The sequence below is a fragment of the Anneissia japonica genome, unplaced genomic scaffold, assembly GCF_011630105.1.
Source record: "Anneissia japonica isolate Jap-2015-1 unplaced genomic scaffold, ASM1163010v1 scaffold1587_len1432017_cov164, whole genome shotgun sequence".
Taxonomy (NCBI): Eukaryota; Metazoa; Echinodermata; class Crinoidea; order Comatulida; family Comatulidae; genus Anneissia; species Anneissia japonica.
The window spans coordinates 577,609-583,608 of record NW_022713643.1 but is presented as its reverse complement, the minus strand read 5'-3'; positions in this window follow the sequence as shown (position 1 = coordinate 583,608).

The following is a 6,000-nucleotide window of genomic DNA, read 5'->3' as shown; positions in this document are numbered from 1 at the left end:
AGATGTGTATAAGAGTCAGCGTCTGCTGGGGGCTATCAGGTACTACCATCCACAAGATATAGGCCTAAGATACCATACCTGTATAATACGAACATCGTATCTTACATCCCATGTTCCTTCAAATAAACGTAAAATATATATATGATCAGCGTTCCTTCTCTGTTCAGGCTACCCCCTTCCCCCCACCACCCTCCATCTCTTGAATCAGTTACTCATTTTTGTTAGACAGCCCGCAAATTTAGTTCCATTCAAAAATAATCTCAAGACTTTGTTATTTTCTAAAGCTTTTTAGTCTTGTTTAAATATTCTTCACTTGGCGCCTTTGTTGTTAATTAGCGCGATAACAATTTCTGTTTTAGTATTTTCATGGCATGACATTATATAATATAATATCTATATAATTATATAATATATACATTTTAAATGGGGAGAATATGAAATGGAGTCAAAACCTTCACCATACCATGTCTTCATTTTATTCACTTTAATTTCATCTAAATACAAACCAACAAAAACTTATGTCATAAGTTTTTGATATGATAGAATATAATATCATATCATATCATATTATATGATATGATAGAATCCAATAGACCAATATGATGTAATATGATAAAATATGACATGATGATACGATACGATATGATATGATATGATATGATAAAAATATGTGATAATATATTATATGATGTGATATGATGTGACATGATATGATAATATATATGATATGATATGATATAATGATATGATATATTATATATAGGCATATATATATATATATATATATATATATATATATATGACCCGATATATTAATGATAAGGTAAGATATCATATGTTATGATCCTAATATAATATCTACATAATTAGACTATATAATACATACATTTTAAACGGTTAGAATATTAAAAGTCAAAAACTTGGTCACCCTGTCTTCATTTTTATTAACTTTAATTTCATCTAAATATGATGTAATATGATGTGACATGATATGACGATATATGATATATGATATGATATAATGATATGATAATATGATATGATATGATGTATTATATATATATATATATATATATATATATATATATGACCTGATATAATAATGACAAGGTAAGACGTCATATGTTATGATCCTAATATAATATCTACATAATTAGACTATATAATACATACATTTTAAACGGTTAGAATATTAAAGGGATTCAAAACCTTCATCACCTTGACTTCATTTTATTCACTTTAATTTCATCTAATTACAAACTATTCCTGTCAGTGGACAAAGTCGTGTCAATCATCTTTACTGGTCATGTGTTATACAACCTCTAAGTATTGATCATCAATAAGATTAAATTATAAGTTGATGAATAATGTCATGAATAATTTTATGATTAATCACATGAATAATTCACCGTCAATATAATGTTTTATCAAAATACATTTTCGAAAAGTAAAAAAAAAAAAGCTGTCACTGTTAAGTCTGAGATTTCGTGCAATGCGCGTAAATCTTTTAGCATAATCAGAAGTTGTTCTAATTACATACATTGCAAATGTTAGTATTACATAATCGAATTAAGTATTTTATATTTTTCACTGTACTTTGTTTAGTTTAATAAAGTTATCATCTTTCAATTGAAATGAATTCACTTCAAAGGTGGAAAACGTTACTAAGGATAAAAAGATATATTCGTCAATTACAGCGTATAAAAATACGTGGTATAGAGTTTCGTTGGAAATCGAAATTGTTTAATGTATTTTCGTAGTAAACCTTTATAAATAATAATTATTAGCATAAATCAGTGAAATAGTGTTAATTTGTCCATAATTTTAAATTCATAATTTAATTTATTGTTTCAAATGAGAAATTCAATAATTTTATTTAAAGTTTGTAGATATTTCCAGATTTTAGCACAGCTTTCTATTAGCATAATTATTGTGATTTTTTATACATATTTTTTAAAATGTATTAAATTGCATATAGTTATGATTTCATGTATATAGGTACCGGTATGTGTTTTTGCTTGCAAAAAAAAGACTGATTTTTCATTTTCATTTTCATTTCATCTATTTTGTCCAATTATTAGAACATTATACAACAAAAACATAAAAGAAAACACCCTTGACAATGACGTGATTAAACAAAAGCAAACCTAATTGCTGTACACATTTTTTCCGCCGTCAATGGTGACACTTAATAATGACACAAACAATAATTAATAAATATATAAAAATAAAAATATCCAAAAATTATGATTATTTGCTTATTAGCAGAGATGTGTCAGTAAAATTACAAAATTTATTTATTTTGTTTCAAAATGGTAAACTTGAAATTATCCAACTGTAACAAGATATTGCGACAGTTAGCCGAATAGAAAATTAGATTGAGTGTGCAGCGGGCATTGTTTTTTGTCTGGTAGACCTATATCATTTTGCTTTACTGTACTCTGTTGGTGACGTGTTTAAATTGTGGTAGGGCCTATTAAATGCGTGTGTTGACGGTTCAGAGCGATCTTACTGACGAAATAGTCGAGACCAACACACAGGAGTTGTGCAGAACGATTTTAACGGTGAGAATGTGAGGGCGCAATTGCAGATTCGCTTCTCTGCAATATATAAAAAATGTTGTTATATACTTCAATTCGTCTATCATCTACATATTTTTATTATGATATAGTAGTACTAGCAGCAGTAGTAATATCGGTAGAGTAATGGTAAATAAACAAAAACAGTTGCCTTAAATCGGAATCGAACCCCACAATAAGCCCCAGTGACACTTTGGCTAATCTGCATAGACAGAAGATGATCCCGGGTTCGAATCTTCGTTGAGGCGATTTTAATTACCATTACCATTTAGAATTATTATATTATATGAGTTGAATTATTATACACCATAATATAGGCTATATGTGAAAATTATGAGCTCAATATAGGTCTACACCTAAATGTATGTAGGGCTATACAAGCAAATAGGTTCTTTTAATATCTTGTCCACAAAACATTTGACGTTTGCAGATAATAAGGACAGTCCTTAAAAGGGCCCTTTCTGGTCTAGCCTAGGCATGATGAAAAAGTAAGATCCAATGTTGACTTGGTCGTGCGTGTTGTGGTGGTAGAATTAGCGTTAAAAGGGCCGTCGACAGAGACGCTTCTACAGAAACAGTAGTTGAATGGGCCAAATAAGGAACTAATTATAAAATGTTCAATAAACAAGAGATGCACTTTTATAGTTAAATATTAGGGAGAGATTTCGCAACCTTACGAAAACGATAATGAGTATGAATACGTCATCTTCATTATCGTCATTTGTGTCAAAAGGCCTGTTTACACTTCAACGATAACGATAACGATAAAAATGCTAAAAAGCGATTGTTCATATAGAAAACAAAAGAAATAAGACAAGTTTCTACACTAGGACGATTCTATAACGATTTATCATGTATGCAATAATAAATTATTTTAACAAATCAAATCAGATGACGTCATAATCATGGACAAACGATAAAAGCATTGCTTCTAGTACAACTTATTTCTTTTATTTTTTTATATGAACAATTGCTTTTTAGCTTTTTTTTTTTATCGTTATCGTTATAGTTGAAGTATAAACAGGCCTTAAATCATTCTTAACAATGCATCGGTACAAGATCTTTAAAAGTTATAGATCTCCTACGACAGCATGGAATAGATTGACTAAAAAAAAATGATGATGTAACCGTAACTCACTAATAGGGAGGTTTCGCAACTTTACGAAACGATAACGCATACGAATACGTCATTATCGTCATCGTCAAATGTGATGGCGTAACCGTATTCGTTATCGTTTTCGTAAGCTTGCGAAAACTAACCATTGTTGACGTGGCCTATGCAGATTAGTAACTCAATAGGTGTTTAATTCGTTCATAGTTTGCCCTACTAGAAATCACAATTAATAGTACGATTGGGAACGAAAAACTTGTCAAGTAACAATATCATAATTTGATACTACTAGCATTAGTACAAGATGATTTCATATTGTTTGATATTCACTGTGCACATGGGTATCGTTTAGATCAAAATAAGATATATATTTTATAAATTTCTCTAATTAGTATGCATTGAATTATTATGTTGCCCGTTAGCGTTCTCTTTTGTCCTACGGTTAGGTGAATAAATTCATCACCATTAGTTGACGGAACAATGTTATGAGGTAATGGGCTGGCTTGTACCAATAATGAATAATAATTCTTATCCACAAATCGGTATCATTGGACGTGTTAATACAATATTAAGAGTTTAATAATCAAAAAATAGGTAAATCGCACGCGATCATTATTCCCACATTTATTGATTGAGAGTCCACTATTAAATTTGAATTTAATAAGTCAACATAAATGGGAAAACATAGAAGATTATCAGATTTATGTATATATGAATTGAATCAGAATTCACTCGTGGCAATCTTTAATGTAAATGATACAGCGAGGCGAGAAATCGTATCTTCATTATGCTGTTTTTACCATAATAATCGCGTTATTGCATTTCCGTAAATGGAAATTGGCAGATGATTTTAAAATTTAAAATTCAAATTAAAATACAGGAGCCATTGTGAAAAACATCTATTGATTGCAATCAATTCGATTTTGTTTATGTAGAATGAAGCATTGCTCTCGTTCGAGCGGCACTAGTTACGGTATTCACTGACACCCAGGGGTGGCGCCAGCGGGTGGGGGGGGGGTGGCCAGGGCTCACCATCGGGGAAAGCTCCCCTCCCCCCTTCGAGAAAAAACACAGTTCGTCGGGAGAGATAAAATGTTTTTTTACATAAAATGTATTTTCTACATAGGCCTAGTAGACTAAATAAGCCCTTGAAACCCCTAAATTGTCATATTTTTCAGGGGCTTCGCCCCATGGACCACTTTCGAAAGATTTTGAGCGACGTATGTCCGACCACGCCCTCTTTGCTCTCCGTCGGGGACACCGCCCACGCCCACCCGTCGGGACCTCGGTCCCCCTGTCGGAAACTCGGTTCCACCGTCGGGCAATTCCTGGCGCGCACCCCTGCTGACATGTTAACGAGGATGAACAATAGATCAGAGACAGTTGGTCGGGGCACATACATTTTTTAAAACTTAGTAAAAATAAGAATAATTAAGAAGATTACATTCAATGTTAGGCTATATTCAGAATGCCGTTTAGGCCATATATGCGCCTCTAGACCTAAGTTTTTTATACAACTTTCATAGTTGGGGCTAAGGTAGTCTGGACCTTTCTATATTTAAAATTCCAGGATTATATCGTCATGTACTTGTAGGCCCTATGCTTTTATCTATCAATATATTTTTAAAAATGCAAAATGTATTATCAGTGTATAAAATTCACCTAACAAAATACAAGTAAAAAATACACCTAATGGATGGACGGTAAAAACAATTTTAAAGTACTTATTTAAAAAAAAAATCTTTTACACAGAGGCCGAAAAGAGCTACTTTAAGATTTAGAACGTCCTAGCATTGTTAGGCCTAACACACAAAGTAATGCCAATAAGTGGCAGATTCAGGAATTTGAAATAGAGAGGGGGTCCAGACCAGGAAAGGACTTTTACTCATGGGGGTTTAGGACTCCAACTCAGCCCTGGCGTTGAGTTACGAACCTTTATGTATAAGGCACCTCTAGGCGGCCGAAAATGACACTCTCAGACTTAAATTTTAATATAAATTTTCTTTTTTTGAAAAAAAAATAGTTGTTGGGGGGGGGGCTGGTGGGTGGCTGGTTCCATTGAAACCGCCACTGCCAATGTTAAATGTAAGTTAAACATAAACACTTATAATTATAATACTAAACACACCGAGTTGACCAATTTTAAGCATGTAAATTGAGGAAAACTTAATTTTAACTTTTAATCATTTTCAGTTGGCTTTTAAACATTATATGGACTAATAAAAATTATTCAACTAATATGTTAATATTTATTTGTACAAAATACTTATTTAATAGTTGCCGGTTTTGAATCTTATACAGTAGTATATT